At 41.9% G+C, this 18,831-nt stretch overlaps 1 pseudogene; it reads right to left on the reverse strand.

Annotated features, from left to right (window-relative positions):
- Nucleotides 1-18,831, reverse strand: part of LOC127484411 (olfactory receptor 52B4-like) — a 30,724-nt pseudogene continuing 11,893 nt past the window's right edge.

The following is an 18,831-nucleotide window of genomic DNA, read 5'->3' on the forward strand; positions in this document are numbered from 1 at the left end:
TCAGGTAATGTGAGTACTCCAATTTTGTTCTTCAGTATCATGGATATGAGAGGAAATGTGGCATCCAAACATCTGAGTGAGAACTGTGAAGATTCCAGGCCCATAAAATAGGATGTTGACACAAGCACAGGAGCCACATGTGTAGAGAACATCATGGTGAGTACAGTGGAGAGGGGCATGATAGCACATCAAATCAGTACAGAGGAAATAAAAATTAGCACATCTCAGACGAAGTTAGACTTTATGACAAAAACCCATACCAGAGACTTAACAAATGTCATCACAGGCATGTTTGACGAAGCCAATGTGTTCGCAAAAGGTATGGGAAATATTATTTAAGCAAAATGTCAATCTCTAAAAAGAACTATTGTGGAGAAAATTGAACAATAACTTCTGAGAAAGATGGTCACATGGTTTTCCCAATCAGAGCATGTGTGAAAATAGTGGTGGATCTCAGCTGGCAGCAATTGGCAATGTGGTAGTGAAAAGCTGTCACCAGCAAGATCCCTGCCTCAGATGTGAAGGGGGAATGGCGGAAGAGTTGAATGAGGCAGCCACCCAAGGAGATCTCCCTAGCAAGGAACCAGAAGCCAGTCAAGGCCTGAGGAAGTGTGGATGTGCAGAGGACAATGTCTGCTCCCACCAACATGCAGAGGAAGAAGCCCGTGAGGGTTCACAGGGCTGTGCTTTGTGCCCAAACAGGGCAATCACACAAGGAATGCAGGGGTGGAGGAAACCCACATATGCTGGTCTTCTAGACCATGGATGCCCAGCCAGCTGTGTGACTAACCTCACTGTGGCCTCACATGGTCCTACTTGGACATCACCTCCTATTTTTAGAGATGGAGCATCTTAGTCTGTGCTGCCATAATAAAGTGCCTAAGGCAACAGAAATTTATTTCTCACAGTCTGGAAGCTAAAAAATCCAATATCAAGGCACCAGCACCTGCTTTCCAGTGATGGCCTCTTGCTGCCCCACAAATACCAGAAGGCAGAGTCAGAAGCTGCCTCTCTTATAAGGCTGACTCCCATTAATGAGTGGGCAGTCTATAGGGCCTCATCCTCTCTTAAAGGCCTCTCCTCTCACATTGGTGACCCCTGAATTTTAGAGTGGACACATTTGAACCATAGCATCGAAGAAATACAGATTTTCCTGTGATATTATGAGATCCTCAGGATCTTTTAGCATTTTCTTCACTCTCTCTCTTTGAACATGCAAATAATGAAAAATACACAAACTAGGATATGTTCTCTATCCTCAATAAGTCACAGTCTAATTAAAGGATACCCATATTTTGGGGCCGGTGTTGTGGCATAGAAGGTTAAGCCTCTGCCTGCAGTGTCGGCATCCCATATGGCCTCCGTTCAAGTCCCAGCTGCTCCACTTCCAATCCAACTCCCTGCTAACGTGCCTGGAAAATCAGTGGAAGATGACTCAAGTACTTGGGCCCCTGCACCCCTGTGGGAGACCCAAAAGCAGCTCCTGGCTCTGGCTTTGTATTGGCCCAGCTCTAGGCATTGCAGCCATTTGGTGAGTGAACCAGTGGATGGATGATCTCTCTCTCTCTCTCTCTCTCTCTCTCTCCTTCTTTCTCCATATCTCTGCCTTTCAAAAAAAATAAATAAATATTTTAAAAAAGAAACAGATATTTCTAATCAGAGTGAAAGATACCATTTCCTGTACTTCTCCTGCAAATAGATGGTTATGAATACATCGGGGAAATCATTATACATATCTGAAAAGAGAAGAAGATGATACTTGAGACTGACTCGTTCATCATAAGAATGAAAAGAGGGAAGCACCAGGAAAAATGGTTCTTGTTCTTGAAACATTCTCGGCTCAGGATGCCTGGTGTACAGGTGCAGGGGCAGGGGGCATGGGGCCCTGATCTTAACTTCCCTTTTTGTGGGGAGCAATCCGGACTGGACTGAGTTACTGGAATTAAGACTTATTCTATGCATCTGCTCTCCCACAATATGGCGCTGGGAGAGAAGTAAACAGCTTCCGCACAGCTGCCTCCAGTTCAACTAATAAACTGTAGGACTTGCTCCTGATTGGAGAGCAGCGTACTCGGCGTGTAGGCAGCCGAGTTGGGATTGGCGGAGGAGGACTATAAAGGAGGAGAGAGACGGCATGCACCAGGAACATCTATGGGGAACATCTATGGGGAACATCTAAGGGGAACATCTAGCTGAAGGAACACCTGTGCAGCCCCCCGAGAAAGCCGGCCGGCGGTGTGCCACTCCCCTGCGGAAGTGGGGAATGTGGCCAGGGGGAACTGCCCTTCCACGGAGGTGGAAGGGATAGTAGCCAACCCGGGAAGAACCAGCAGCAAACCCGGGGAGGGCCGAGCAGACGAAAGAACAGCGCAGGGTCCTGTGTCGTTCCTCCACGAAGAGGGGGAGCGACATAATGGTGCCGTGACTCGGATATGAAGCCTAGGCAGGGTTCAGTGTTGCTCCTCCACGAAGAGGGGGAGCGACACTTTTTTACTCCATCCTTTACACAGTGGGCAGCTATCTGCTGTCTTGAAGTCTGCAGTTTAACAATTACTCTAGTTTAGAAAGATTATCTGTGGATATTTATTGGAAGGATAATTAAATAAAAAGACTAGATTGTAAACGGCCAGTTCTGTTCCAGGAATGGAATGGATCTAAACGTAATACTGTCCTGGTTGATGTTTATCACACATCTGCTTTACTCGGTGTGGCACTTTGTATCTGTTTCCATTTTGGTGTTGGATATCTACCCTAGGAACTAAACATTATCCCTATCTACACTTAGAAAAATAAGATTCAGAAAATAGGAGAACCACTTGCCAACTGTCACAAACTGAACATTGATGGAAATGAGATTTTATATCTCTTTTTTTTTTAAAGATTGGTTTATGTACTTGAAAGGCAGGGTTATAAAGAGAGGGAGTTGCAGAGAGAGAATCTTCTGTCAGTGGGTTTACCTCCCAAATGGCCACTTTAGCAGGCCAAAGTCAGGATGCAGGAGCTTCATCCAGATCTCCCATGTGAGTGCAGGGGCTCAAGCACCTGGGCCATCCTCCACTGCTTTCCCGGGCATATTACCAAGGAGCTAGATCAGAAGTGGAGCAGCTGGGACTCAAACTAGTGCCCATATGGTATACCAGCACTGAAGGCCATGGCTTAACCCACTGTACAGTGCCTGGCCAAGACTTCACCATATACAATTTGCTTGCTTGATAAGAAGACCAAAAGATCTTTAAAGAATAACATTGACAGAGCCTGTGCACCTGAAGGGAAACACCCCTGTGCTCACACCTTAGGAACTAAGTTTAGAAAAGACTGAACTTTTGATCATACTGATAGGTCTGAACAATTGATCATACTGATAGGTCTAAGAGTCAAAGGGATCACATAAACAAGACTAGTGTCTGCAAATACTAACTGATAGAATAAAAAAGGGAGAGAACGATCCAACATGGGAAGCAGGATACACAGCAGACTCGTAGAATGGCAGATGTCCTAAACAGCACTCTGGCCTCAGAATCAACCCTTAAGGCATTTGGATCTGGCTAAAAAGTCCATGAGAGTATTTTAGGCATGGAAAGCCAAGACATTCTGGCAAAAAAAAAAAAAAAAACAAACAAACAAACAACAACACAACACAAACCTAAACGAAAGAGCTCTGCGAGTAAGATCCCAGTAGAAAGAACGGGCCATCAAAGAAGGAGGTACCTTTCTCTGAAGGGAGGAGAGAATTTCCACTTTGACTATGACCTTGTCTAAATAAGATCAAAGTCGGCAAACTCAAAAGGCTTCCATAGCCTTGGCAACTCATGACTAGAGCCTAGTGTGATTACTGACACCATAAACAAGAGTGTCAATTTGCTAAGTCAACAACAGGAGTCACTGTGCACTTACTCCTCATGTAGGATCTCTGTCCTTAATATGTTGTTCAATGTGAATTAATGCTATAACTAGTACTGAAACAGTATTTTACACTTTATGTTCTGTGTGGGTGCAAACTGTTGAAATCTTTACTTAATATATGCTAAATTGATCTTCTGTATATAAAGATAATTGAAAATGAATCTTGATGTGAATGAATTAGGAGAGGGAGTGGGAGATGGGAGGGTTGTGGGTGGGAGGGAAGTTATGGGGGGGAGCCATTGTAATCCATAAGCTGTACTTTGTAAATTTATATTCATTAAATAAAAGTTAAAAAAAAAAGACTGAATTTAAGACAGTCTTTATGGCTGCAGATGGGAAAGCATGATAGTTGGAAGACTTTTTGGAAGTGGAAAATTATCATTTATTTGGCATATTTTCATCATTATTAACCCCAGTCATTCACCAAACATATTTTAGACAGTAAATATGTCTATTTTACAGCCCAAAGGAAAAGGAAGGGGCACTTCCCTGAATACCATAGGCCTTCCAGGTGAGAGTAAAGCAAATTTAATTGCAGATGGATTTGAAGAATTGGAGACAAATATGCATTTACCCCTAACAAAGAGACATCTTAAAATGTCTAGCTCATCAATTCACAACATGGAACCAACCTAAATGCCCATCATCTGAAGACTAGAAAAAGAAAATGTGGTATATATACATGATAGAATATTACTTAGCTATAAAAAAAAATGAAATCCTGACATTTGTAACAAAATGGATGCAACTGGAGATCATTATGCTAAATTCAATATGGCAGGCCCAGAAAAACAAATACGTTTTCTCCAATTTGTGGTAGAGATCTGTCAGTGGATTTACTTCCCAAACGGCCACAAGAATACAAAAAAGAAACCTGAATGCTATGAGTGAAATTTGTAGAAGTTAATAGAGTATAAAAATTGTGTGGATGTCACATCATTTGGTATTTAATTATAAATATTGTTTCACTGAATCAGTCCATGTAAATGACAATACACTCTGCTTTCTCACATTAAAAAGATGGAGCAAGGAATAGTGCAGACTCTTGAGGTACTAGTAATGTTTTGTTTTTAATTTGAGTGTTGATTATTAGTGTTCAGAAGACAAAGAACCTATTTGTACACATATGCACATTTCTTGTTATGTATATTGTATTTCAATAAAATGTTTTAAAAAAGGAAAATTAAATTTTCAAGTGAAAACTGTTCTTTTTAAAAAAAAATCTAATTCAACAACCAAATCATGTCTATGCTCATTAATATTATTTCTTGCTCTCGAGTGTCCCTTCTTGGTACCTCGATTTGTATTTCTGCAGAACAAAAGCAAATCTTATTGCCCACCTCCAAGTATTGAGAGAAGCTGTTAGGCCACTGATCCAAAGAGCCCACCTACGACAGCCTCAGGTCATGGAACTACTCCTGTAGAAAACTGGGCTCCACTATGAGAAGGAAGGGACAAGGTAAGATAATTCCATAAAGGTAGGACTTGAGAGGACAGCAGATTACAGAAGCTTATGATGGCCATGTGTTTGGGAAAATGGAATAGCAGGGGAAATTTTATTAACTGGAACCAGAGGAAGAAGCCAAGGATCTCAGAGCTTGGAGTTATTAACTGGAACCAGAGGAAGAAGCCAAGGATCTCAGGGCTTGGAGATTTGACTTGGGATGGGTCTCCTGGTGGCTGGTCTAATACATGGGCATCCCCAAATCCCTCCTCCAGTGACTCCTCACACAATACTTTTCTTCTCCCACCTGCCTGAGATGACCTGGTTGCCTTCAGAAAACCCCTTCCCACACCCTGCTTTGGGCAATCTAGCACAAATCTGGGTCATTCTCAGGACTTTCACATATATTTGCCAATAGAAGTCTGTATTCTAAGTCAGTATGTTCAGTATTTCCTATGTTCAGTCTATTTTCCTGGGCACTTGTTATTTTTGGGTGGTATCTATTAACCTCAGCAGGCTCATACGGATTCACTCTCTTCCCAGACATCATCCTCCACCCTCTGTCATGACCAACCAGAATTGGACCTCTGATCTCTACTGCTTCTTAGTTCATTTTCTGTTGCTATAACAGAAAACCAAGATTAGGTGATTTATAAAGAAAATAGGCTTATTTGGCTCATGGTTTTGGAGGCTACAGAAAGCCAAGAGTACAGTGCTGGCATCTGGTGAGGGCCTGCATGCTGAGTCATACCATGCCAAGGGTCACCACATGAGAAAGCAAGGGAGTAGGACAACTCAGGTCTATAAAGCCACTAATTCCATTATGGAGGCACCACCACCCTCTTACAGTTAGTAATCATCTAACCATAATTACTCCCAAAGGTCTATCTCCAAATGCCATTAAGGCATGAATTTGGGGATTAAGTTTCCAACACACAAATTTTGAGGAACATGTTTGAATCATATCACTGTTCTTTGCCCATCTGTATCAACAGTCCATGAATCCTGTCCCTTCTATCCCATATGGAGACTCAACACCAGCCCAGGCCTTACCTTGATCCTGGAACTAGCCCCACCCATAGATGTCTAATTCATTCACCAACCTTAGACTGAGTCTTCAGGAATAGACTTGAAATTGTTGGATGCTGAGTAATTGGGCTGTTTGCCCTCTTTCATGAGACCCCTTGAGGAAAGAACTTATACCTGGCTACTCTGGGATAAAACTGCACCAACAGCCTTGCTCTCTTCCCAAATGGGCTGAGTCTCCATGACCATTTCCCAAACCCTTTCTCTCCCCCTGCTGCTGCTTCAGGCTATGATTTCTCTCTAGATGCTCTGTTTAAAAAGTTTCTATCATTTAATTGAATCTCCCTACAGCCCTATTTTAATACAATGGGAATACAAATGCTTGTAATTAATATGTACTAGAGACTAAGTTTTTTTTCTTCATGAAAAGGATCATATAGAAGTTGTATTCATCCCAGGTTTCTGTGAGCTTCAAATTATAAATAATGACACTGAACACTATTGTCTAAATCTGTATAAGTGTATGCATGTACGTATTAGGTAGAAGGCATGTGAGTCATGATTACCTTGGACATGTTTGTTTTCCATTTGCCTGCTTCCTTTGGCTGTAACTAAGATTTCATACTTTGTCTTAATTTTCTCTTTGGGTGGCCTAGGCATGGCTTTCTTTATATTCATCCTCCTTGAAGCTCAGTAGTTTTTTAATCCATAATTTTTTTATTTTTACCTAATTTGGATAATCTGAGAAGCTATCTCCACTAGAAAAATTGTGTATCCCATTCTCTGACATCTCATTTGGGAACGCAAACTACACACCTGTTAGAGCTTTTGACATTGTTCCAACCAGATATAATGGTGTTTTTTATTCTTTTTATTGTATTTCCTCAATACTTCTATTGATATATCCTATGGTTAATTTTTAGAAGTAGGATTACTGTGGTCAAAGGATAAGTGCAGGGCCTGCGCTATAGCGCAGTATGTTAATCTTCCGCCTGTGGCAGCAGCATTCCATGTGGGCGCTGGTTCAAGTCCTGGTTGCTCCACTTCCGATCCAGCTCTCTGCTATGGCCTGGGAAAGCAATAGAAGATGGCCCAAGTGCTTGGGCCCCTGTACCCATGTGGGAGACCCAAAAGAAACTCCTGGCTTAGGATTGGATCAGCCCAGTTCCAGCTGTGGTGACCATTTGGGGAGAGACCCAGCAGATGGAAGACCTTTCTCTGTCTCTCCCTCTCTGTAACTCTGTCTCTCTCAAATAAATAAAATCTTTAAAAAAAGATGACCCTCAAGATGAAGAATAATCATTTGTTAAAGTTCATCCAGAGGCCAGCGCTGTGGCTCACTTGGCTAATCCTCCGCCTGAGGCGCTGGCACACCAGGTTCTAGTCCCAGTTGGGGCGCCGGATTCTGTCCCGGTTGCTCCTCTTCCAGTCCAGCTCTCTGCTGTGGCCCAGGAGTGCAGTGGAGGATGGCCCAAGTGCTTGGGTGTACAATGGCCTAATTTTTAAGCTGATTACTTTTATGGGCTTGTGAATGTTATAAATATCCAAATGGCCCTTGGCAGAAAAAAATTCTTCACCTCTGAATTCAAGACTTTTCCAACTTTTCCTACTTTATGTTGTTCTGCCCCTCTTATCTAAAGCCAACTTAGATCTAATGTGCTTTCTTCTCCCCAAATTTTTCATTGTAAAGTACTCTGGCTAATGTTCACCATTACTATTCAATATAGTCCTAGAAGTTTTAGGCAGAGCCATTAGGCAAGAAAAAGAAATCAAAGGAATACAAATTGGAAAAGGGGAAGTCAAACTATCCCTATTTGCAGATGGCATGATTCCGTACATGGAAGAACCAAAAGACTCCACTAAGAGACTATTGGAACTCATAAAAGTTTAGTAATGTGACATATATAAACTTAACACAGAAAAAATCAATAGCCTTTTTATACACAGACAATGCCATGGCTGAGAAACAACTTCTATGATAAATCTCATTCACAATAGCTACCAAAAAAGTTAAATACCTTGGAATAAATTTAACCAAGGAAGTAAATATCACTACAATGAAAATTACAAACCATTAAAAAAGAAATAGAAAACACAAAAAAAAAAACAGAAAAATCTTCCATGTTCATGGATAGGAAGAATTAATATTATCAAAATGTTCATATTGCTGAAAGCAATTTATAGATTCAATTTGATTCCTATCAAAATACCAACATTTCTCTCAGATCTAGAAAAAAATGCTAAAATTCATACAGAAACAAAAGAGACCCCCAATAGCTAAAGCAGTTTTAAACAACAAAAACAAAGCCAGAGGCATCACAATACCAGATTTCAAGACATATTACAGGGCAGTTATAATCCAAACAGCCTGGTACTGACTCAAAAATTGACTATAACCAATTGAACAGACTAGAAAATCCAGAAATCAATCCACACATCTTCAACCAACTCATCTTTGATAAAGCAGCTAAAATAAATCCTTGGAGCAAGGATAGTCTCATCAACAAATGGCATTGGGAAAACTGGATCTCCATATGCAGCAAGACTCCTACCTTGCATCTTACACAAAAATCCACTCAAAATGCATTAAAGACTTAATCTATGACTTAATGCAATCAAATTATTAGAGAATATTGAAGAAACAATGTCTGCAAGACATTTCCATAGGCAAAGAGTTCTTGGGAAAGACCTCAGAAGCACAGGCAATCAAAGTCAAAATTGACAAATGTGATTATACCAAATTGAGAAGCTTCTGTACTGCAAAAGAAACACTCAGCAATGTGAAGAGGCAACTGACAGGGAAAAAATATTTGCAAACATTTGCAACTGTTAAAGGATTATTATCCATAATCTATAGAGTTCAAGAAATTCAACAACAACAAAACAAACAATCCAGTTAAGAAATGGACAAAGGACTTGAACAGGCATTTTTCAAGAGAAATTCAAATGGCCAAAAGACACTTAAATAATGCTCAGGATCACTAGCCATCAGGGAAATGCAAATCAAAACCACAATGAAGTTTTACCTCACCCCAGTTAGAATGGCTCTCAAACAGAAATAAATAAATGCTGGTGAGGTGGTAGGGGGAAAATGTACCCTAATCCTCTGTTGGTGGGAATGTAAACTGGTGCAGCCACTGTGGGAGACAGTTTGGAGATACCTCAGACAGCTGAAAATAGAAATACCAAGTGACCCAGAAATCCCACTAGTGGGAATTTATCCAAGAGAAATGAAAGCAGCATATGAGACTTATCTGTACCCCATGTTCATTGCAGCTCAATTCAAAATATTTAAGATATGGAATCAACCTAGATATCTACCAACTGATGATTAGAAAAAGAAATTATAGTATATAGACACTGTGGAATACTACTCAGTGGTTAAAAAAAATGAAACTGTCATCTGCAACAAAAATGGATGCAACTGGAAACCATTATACTTAGTGAAATAAGCCAGTTCCAAAAAAATATCGTATGTTTTCCCTGATCTGTGGTAACTAGTAGAGTACCTAAAGTGTAATGTATAGGAGTGAAATTGACATTTTCAGATTTGATGATTGCTTACAGCCCTTGTTTCTACTGTTAAGGAACAGTGTTGTTTTTTACTATTTGTTGAGCTCTTTACTTAGTTTATGGTTAATCTTATGAGTATAATGTAAACTGAAAATAGGTCTTTGTAAAAATTAGAAGTGGGATGGCAGTGCCGGCACCCCATATGGGTGCTGGTTCAAGACCCACCTGCTCCACTTCTGATCCAGCTCTTTGCTGTGGCCTAGGAAAGCAGTGGAAGATGGCCCAAGACATTGGGCCCCTGCACCCATGTGGGAGACCCAGAAGAAGATCCTGGCTCCTGGTTTTGTATCAGCACAGCTTTGGCCATTGCAGCCTACTGCGGAGTGAACCATTGGATGGAAGACCTCTTTCTCTCTCTGCCTCTCTTTCTCTCTCTGTGTGTAACTCTGACTTTCAAATAAATAAATCTTTAAAAAAATAATTTAGTGCACCAGGCATTTATATAAATAAAATAGTAATGCACAAGAACTTCCTAAGGTAAATCTTTTTCAGACACAAAATAAATTGTTGACTTTTACAAATTAGTTGAGTTTGATTCTCTTGTAAATATTTTTTATGTTCAAATTGCCCCATCTTTGTCCAAGTGAAACCTCTTTCAATTAGATCCTATATCATTTTAATTACATAATAAAGTCATTGCTTGAATAATTTTAGATATAATATACATAAAATGCACAGATTTATAGGTGTTTAGTTATGTTTTATCTGTCCCAAACGGTGTATAGAACATCTCTATAGTCCCCAAGAAACCCCCTCATTCTCATTTTCAGACAGTTTCTCACCCTCAGACAGCAACTTTATGACTTTCATTGCAATAGACTTGTCTGTTACTAAACTAAATACCATAGTAATAGTAATAATAAGTGTTATTTTGTGTATTTTTCTTTAGCTCAACGTATTGGCTTCTCAGATTTACTCCTATATCGGTAGTTCATTTTTGTTGTTCAGCATATATAGTATGAATATACCACAAAGTGTTTTTTCATTCATTTTATAGACATTTGAATTGTTTCTAGTCTGTGGCTAGTATGAATGCTGCTGTTTTAAGCATTCTTGTGCAAATCTTCCTGTGTGAACATATATATTAATTTCTCTTGGTTGACTACTTAACAATGAAAGTTCTGGTTATAAGAAAAACACGTTTTACTCCCTACAAATTGCCAACTCTTTCTTTACAAAGTGGTGTCACACTTTCACATTCCCATTATCTTACATGCACACCTTCCAACCTTTGTTCTGCAGACTCCTCTAGGACAAACGGTGGACTTCTCATTTATCCCCCTTCTGATCACCAACCACTGTACCTAGAACCTAGGAATCACTCAAAATAAGTGTTTCTTGTGTCAGTATTGTCTGAGGAGGATTTCTTATTAGAACTCATTGGTGGGGCTGAGGTTGTGGCAAAGTAGGTAAAGCTGCCGCCTACAGGACCAGGAACCCATATGAGCACCAGTTCTAGCTCTGTCTGGCTCCACTTCTGATCCAGCCCCCTGCTAATGTGCCTGGGAAAACAGTGGAGGATGGCCCAAGTAGGCCCATGTACCATGAAGCTCCTAGCTTCAGCCTAGCCCAGCACTGGCCCTTGCAGCCATTTTGGGGAGTAAACCTGCATATGAAAGATCTCTCTCTCTCTCTCTCTCTCTCTCTCTCTGCCTCTCCTCTCTCTCAGTAACTCTGCCTATCAAATAAAGAAATCTTAACATAAAAAACATTAGGGCTGGCGCCATGGCTCACTTGGCTAATCCTCCACCTGCAGCGCCGGCATCCCATATGGGTGCCGGGTTCTAGTCCAGTTGCTCCTCTTCCAATCCAGCTCTCTGCTGTGGCCCAGGAGGGCAGTGGAGGATGGCCCAAGTGCTTGGCCACCTGCACCCATGTGGGAGACCAGAAGGAAGCATCTGGCTCCTGGCTTTAGATGGGTACAGTGCACGGCCATGGCAGCCATTTGGGGGGTGAACCAACAGAAGGAAGACCTTTCTCTCTGTCTCTCTCACTGTCTAACTCTATCTGTCAAATAAATATTTTTAAAAAAAAACTTTAAAAAAGAAAAACTCATTGCTAGGCCTCTCAGCGTTCCATATGCAACTGCCATTATCCATTCACACCCAATTAGATATTACCATTACCACACATGCCAACAAACAGTATCAAATAACTCAGAACGAGGAGGAATGGAAACAGAATCATGGGTGATCTAAACATTGAAACTATCCAAGATTTTAAGATTAAATGATTATCTAGGTCCTGTTGGAAAACACTGATTGTGTCTCCACAATGGAAAGTTTAAACCACATCCAGGGTCTCCAGGACCTGGCGCACTGCCTGCTCATAGCCAGCACAGGCTCAGCAGGGGACACAATGCTGCTGAGTGTAGGTCCCAACCGCAAGTAATGTCAGGAGCAGAGCTTGGAGCATTCACTTGTAAGTCAGATTTGAAGTCGGCATTAAAGAGACCATTTTGACTCCTCTACCTATAGCTTCTATCCAAGCATTTGTTCCTAGATCTTACCAACCTGAACAGGCAGAAAAAAAGAAAAAGAATTACCCCATACAAAAGTGGACCAAAAAAGAAAAGGATTATTTATTTCTAATACACATTATTTCCTTAGCCTTTTTCAATAAATCCTACTCCTACAACTAGGAGCCAATTACTCTGTGACTTTGGGAAACCCATATTTGGGTTCCTTTTCCTCTATGAAGGGAGGGTTGCACATTAAGTCTTGTAACTCACTAAAATAGATCACTTAGGCAAAACAGAAATTTTACTTTCGCCAAATTCAACTTGAACCATAAACAAAGATATCCTGATGCTGTTTAGATATTCAGCTCTGAAGCCTTGAGAAGAAGATTAGAATAAAACTTTAGATTCCAGTATCATTAGCATATATAGTCATCCCTCAGTATCCTTGGGAAATTGCTTCCAAGACCCTGCAGAGATAGCAAAATCTGTGGATGCTCAACTCCCTTATGTAAAATGGCATAGCATCACATACAACCTATACCCACCCTCCTATATACTTTAAATAGTCTCTAGATCAACTATAATACCTAATGCAACAAAAATGCTTTATACATAATGGATATGTTGCATTATTTAGTAAATGACAAGAAAAAGCAGTCTGTACACGTTTAGTACTAATACAACCATCCTAGGCCTAACCATGCAGTATACGCAGCAAAAATATAACATTTTTTTTCAATGTTGTCAATCCATGATTGGTTGACCCCACAAATGCAGAACCTACACACTAATGGGCAGATTATATCAATGCTAGTTGAAACTGTGAGAGTAGATGACTCAAATCTTGTATATACTCCTTATGTGTTTATATCCCAACTCACTTCAAAAACAGAGTGGAGTTAGCAGGAAAGTGTTTAGAATGAAAATCAAAAGTCTGAGAATAGTAACCTAACAACTCTAAATTTAGGGTGATGAAGAGGAACTTGCAGAAATAACAGAACTCAGATATTTGCTTTACTGAAAAAAAGATATAAAAATTTTAAAGAAGTCGGTGCGGGCACTGTGGTGCACGTTAAGACATTGCTTGGGATCCCTGCTTCCCATATCAGAGTGCTGGTCTGAGTCTCAGCTGCTCCAGTTCCAAGCCAGCTTCCTGTTAATGCATCTGGGAAGGCAGCAGATGATGAACCAAGTGTATGGGTCCTGTCCTAGCCCAACTCTGGCTTTGCAACATTTGGAGAGTGAATTAGTAGATGGGAGTTATCTATCCATCTATGTATCTATTTACCCTTCCCCCCATATCATCCAAATAAATAAATAAATCTTTAAAAAAAAATAAAGCTTCAAGTGGTAAAGACTAATCAAAACTTGATTCAAAAGGGAAGTAATTCCGCACAGCTGAACGAAGTTGGAGGTAGTTATCAGGCAAATGATATAACCACAGGAGCCAGAGATCAGAAGCTCTTTCCAAAGGACCACACAGGGAATCTGCTCTGCCCTCAGAGTGGGCTCAAATTCTCCTTCAGTCTCCCACTGGGTTGCCAAAGTTACGGAATTGTAGCATCTCTGGAGAGTATGCACGTGAATTCCGTGAGTTCTCTCCCCCACCGTCTCTTTTTTCACAGTCTCAGTTCAGTAGCACCACAAATTTACTAGGTCCTAATCTCCTGTTAATTCACCCCGCCCAGAGTCAGGTTTTTCTGCGAGGCTCAGGGCCGGTGCAGACCTGAGGTCACTCTGCTTATGATGTATGTCCAAGATGGTGCCTGCTAGTACTCAAACAGTATTTTTCACTTTATGTTTCTGTGTGGGAGCAAACTGTTGAAATCTTTACTTAATGTATGCTAAACTGATCTTCTGTATATAAAGAGAATTGAAAATGAATCTTGATGTGAATGGAAGGGGAGAGGGAGTGGGAAAGGGGAGGGTTGCGGGTGGGAGGGACGTTATGGGAGGGAAGCCATTGTAATCCATAAGCTGTACTTTGGAAATTTATATTCATTAAATAAAAGTTTAAAAAAAAAAAACTTGAATCAGTGGAGTCCTGCTTGGAAGAAATTAGGTCCTAATCTGCTTGTGAAAAGCCCTCAGAAAACTCTGCAAGAACAGTTTCTGGTGCCCAGGTGTAAGCCAGATGGCACCGGGCTACGGAACAGTAGTGAGGATGTGCATTCAGAAAGCACACTCGGGAGGGAAAGAGTTGATGGGATTGTAACTTGACAAGGGTCTTAAGGGTAGTATTTCAGGGGCCAGTATTAAGTACTAGTTTGTGTCCCGGCTACTCCACTTCTGATCCAGCTCCCTGCTAATGGCCTGGGGAAAGTAGCAGAAGATGGCCCAAGTGCTTGATCCCCTGCCACCCATGTGAAAGACCTGGATGAAGCTTCTGGCTCCTGGGCTCTGCCTTGCTCAGCTCTGGCCATTACAGTCATATGAGGAGTGAACCAGTGGATGGAAGATGTCTTTCTCTCTCTCTTTCTGTAACTCTGACTTTCAAATAAATAAATCTTTAACCAAAAAAAGAATGTATTTCAAAAAGTTATGAAAATAGAATTTAAAGATAAATTTATTTTGATGCAAAAATATTTGAAATGGGGGTTGGGGGTGGGTACAGCTCTGTGGCACAGCAAGCTGAACCTCGCCTGCCGCACCAGCACCAGCATCCCATTGGGCATCAGTTCGAGTCCCGGCTGCTCCTCTTTTCCGATCCAGCTCTCTGCTGTGGCCTGGGAAAGCAGTAGAAGATGTCCCAAGTGCTTGGGCCCCTGCACCCAATGTGGGAGACCTAGAAGAAACTCCTGGCTCTTGGCTTCAGATCGGCCCAGCTCTGGCCATTGCAGCCATTTAGGGAGTAAACCAGTGGATGGAAGACCTTTATTTCTGTCTCTCTGTGTCTGTAACTATTTATCATTAAAATAAATAAAAATCCTTTTTAAAAAGGATTTGAAACCATTTATATGAGAGGCCTTCAGAAAAGGTATGAGAGAAAAATCATATTATGAAAAAGTTGTGCATGGTTTTCAAAATTTTTTGTACCAAAATAGACTCATCTTTTAATTCTGTTTTTCCATGAACTTTTTGAGGTACCCTCAAAGGAAGTATTTAAGTGTGGTTGTCATTTTGAGATTCAGACAGTGATAGAGGAATTGGGAGCAAATCTGATGTAGCAAGGTCCTGGGTGGCATGAACAGAAGTAGTTTGAAGGTAGTGAAGATGCAGTGATCCTGAACTGCAGGGAAATTCTGTCCCTGAGCCAGGAGTAAAGCAGTTACCACTGAGGAGTTGCTGCTCTTAGCTAGTAAGACTTTAGGTATTTTGTCCCCTTTGACTCTTATAGCAACATCATGAGATGCACAGAATTATCCAGTGAGGGCCAGAAACGAAATGTTTCCTAGGGTCATTGGCACAGTCTATCAGATTAAAACCTCTTTAGCCAATAGGTCCCACTGGCTCTGTGGAGAACACAGGTATTGCTAAGCCTTAAGTTGAAATGCATAGTAGTGGGAAGTTGAGGAGAGCCTACTGATACCCTCCAGGTTTGATGATCTAGATTCAGGGTTGATGGATATCTGAATTGAGGCCTTGATGAGAAAATAGTCTCAAAAGGGAAGAGATGATTGGCAAAGATGATGCTAAAGGGAGGGAGCCCGGGGTGGGAGGAAGGACACAATAGTACCAGCATTGAGGAAAGAACAATACCACTGAAGATGACGGTGAGGAGGAGGAAGCAGTGGGACAGAAACAGCACAGGTCACATGAAGACTAACAAACAGCTCCACATAGCACCTTGTTATGTACACCCTGTATTAAAAGTGTTGGTCATACAACAGTAAGACACATTCTGTGCCCTGAAGCTGTTCATAATCTAATCAACACAGTGTGGCAAATACATCATAAGGATCATCTGGGAGTATCAGTGAGGAATTTGCAAGGAGCAACTGTCCTAATCCCTGGAGTAGTGTCCAACCTGGGGCCTGAAGAATGACTAGGGATGTGCTAAATAAAGGGAGAAGGAAAAGGACTCTTGGAGAAACAGGAAACAGCTTGTGGAGAGGAACTGTTCTCAGGTGACTTGGGGGGTGTGAAACCTGCAAGGCAGGGATGGCGGGGAGTCTGGCTGTGTTGGAGGAGGAGATGCCATCAGAGCCTGTTCAACTTCACTGAGAATGTGGGGCTTCCCCTCGAGATGCTGAAGGGTTCTAGGAAGTCAAGTGAAATGACCAGGTGTGTATTTCACACAGGCAGAGAACTTACTGTAGCCACGATATAAAGAATTCACTGGAAGGGCCAGAAGAGGTATTGAAAAGGCCAATAAGGAGTGCAGCAGCCCAGCCAGCGTATCCCCTTCTTTTCCATTTTCCTATCTTAATCCTCCTCTAGAATATAACATTGTCCTATTTAGACAGAAATAGGGCATATTTTCATGTGTCTGTGATCTTGGTATAGGAATAAAGGTCACTCAATCCCAAACACACCATTACCACCACACCATGGGGCCCATGTTCAGGTCAGTGGCCCTGTAGTATCACCACAGGGAGGCTGAGGCAGCCAAGAAGGTGTGCAGATGATTTTAGAAGGCTCTAGTAGGGTTGAGGGGGCCTAAGAAGATAGTTCTCCTCCTCAGCCATAAGCAGTGAACCCCAGAGTTCTGGAGCAAAGTCTCCAGAGAAGTGAGAGGCACTTCACACCCATCTCAGCCCTCTGCACACTGCTTCCTGGGTCCAGTTTCATCCAGTTATGCAGCTTACCTCATAACAGGGGAAATGTTCTTTAGCTGAAAGAGGCGCACTCTTCTCCACACAACATGAACACAGGTAGGACCGAGTAGCATCTTCATGGCCACTGAATTGTGTGTGAGCCCCACAGAAAGATGGGAGGAAGCCAAGACAGTGTGCGGCATCCAGTGACTGCACTCAGAGCTCCCCGGAAGGCTGAGGCTCACAGAAAACCATCCCCCTACAGTTGGGAAATTCTTACGGCTGATTGACAGTAAGTTGGGGTACATGAGGAAATAGCACTTGTTAAACTGATGGCTTCAAACAAGCCAGTCTCCTCTCAAAGTCATATCTCAGATCTGATAGGATGTGCCATCACCCAGTGGGAAGTAGTATTTACCTCTAGAGGCCGGTATTTTTAATGCTACAGTGTTTGCCTTCGTTTACCCCTGAGCCTCCAGGAGGTCTTGTTAAAGTGTGGGGGCACAGTGACAGCTGAGAGATGAGGTGCTAAGAGCTGGAGAAGAGGGAGCAGCTCATTCCGTAGGCCTCTATGAGGTCTGCTGTGCTCTCAGGGGTCAAAGAAGCAGGTGAGACCTAAATGCCCCATCAGCTCTGGCCATTGCTTAACTCCTCATCACCTCTGCTTTTTCATTTTACAGTTAACCTTGACTGCATGTAGCTTTACTTCCTGTTCAATGGTTTGCCCTCACAGTCAGGCTTGGTTTATTCTTTGCCTTATGACTGTCTTATTTTTATTAGGATTATATTTGAAAGGCAGAGTTACAGAAAGAGGGAAAGACAGAGAAAGAGAGAAAGAGAGAGAGAGAACAAACTCAATTTGCTATTTCAGGAGCCTGGAACTCTACCCTGGTCTCCCATGTGATGCAGGCACCCAAGCATTGGGCCATCTTCTGCTGCTTTCCCAGGTGCATTAGCAGGGAGCTGGATCAGAAGTGGAGCAGTCAGGACTTGAACTCAGATTCATGTGGAGTGGAAGTATCACAGACAGCAGCTTAACCTGATGCACTGTCAGCTTATCTGGCCCTTCTTTTTTATTTTCATTCTTTTTCCTTTTTTTTTTTTTTTTTTTTTTTTGAAAAGCAGAGAGACAGACAGACAAGGATCTTCTATCCACTGATTCACTCGCCAAATGTTCACAATAGCCAGAGCTGAACCAGGCCAAAGCCAGGAGCCTGTAACTCAATCTGGTTTCCCATATGGGTATCAGGGACCCAACCACTTGAGCCATTGGCTGTATGGATTTCATTATCTTCAATTTATACACTCACAATATGCACATGGTTCCCCCTGACACTCGGCCTCAGCATTGATCTCTTTGCTGTATAAATTGTATCATTGTTTGTGCCATACCCCAGTGACAGAAAGTACTAGTTCTCAGCCAGGAGCAGTCTCACCCCCCTGAACACGATTAGCAATGTCTGCAGACATTTTGTGTTGTCTAAACCAGAGGAGAGGATGTGTACAGAAAACATTTCCTCCACTGCTCTACTGGTATTCTCAATACTCCCAGCACTTCTGTGACCAAATGTATGGTGTTTTTCCCAGACAAGCTCAGTTCAGTTCCCCACTGAACACTGACAAGCTGTCCTACAACTCAATTCTAGAACTAACTGCTTGGAGTTAAGGGCTCAGTCCCGTAGGACTGCCTGTCTGTCTCTGTCACACACACACACACGCACACACAC

The sequence above is a fragment of the Oryctolagus cuniculus genome, chromosome 1 (genome assembly GCF_964237555.1).
Source record: "Oryctolagus cuniculus chromosome 1, mOryCun1.1, whole genome shotgun sequence".
Taxonomy (NCBI): Eukaryota; Metazoa; Chordata; class Mammalia; order Lagomorpha; family Leporidae; genus Oryctolagus; species Oryctolagus cuniculus.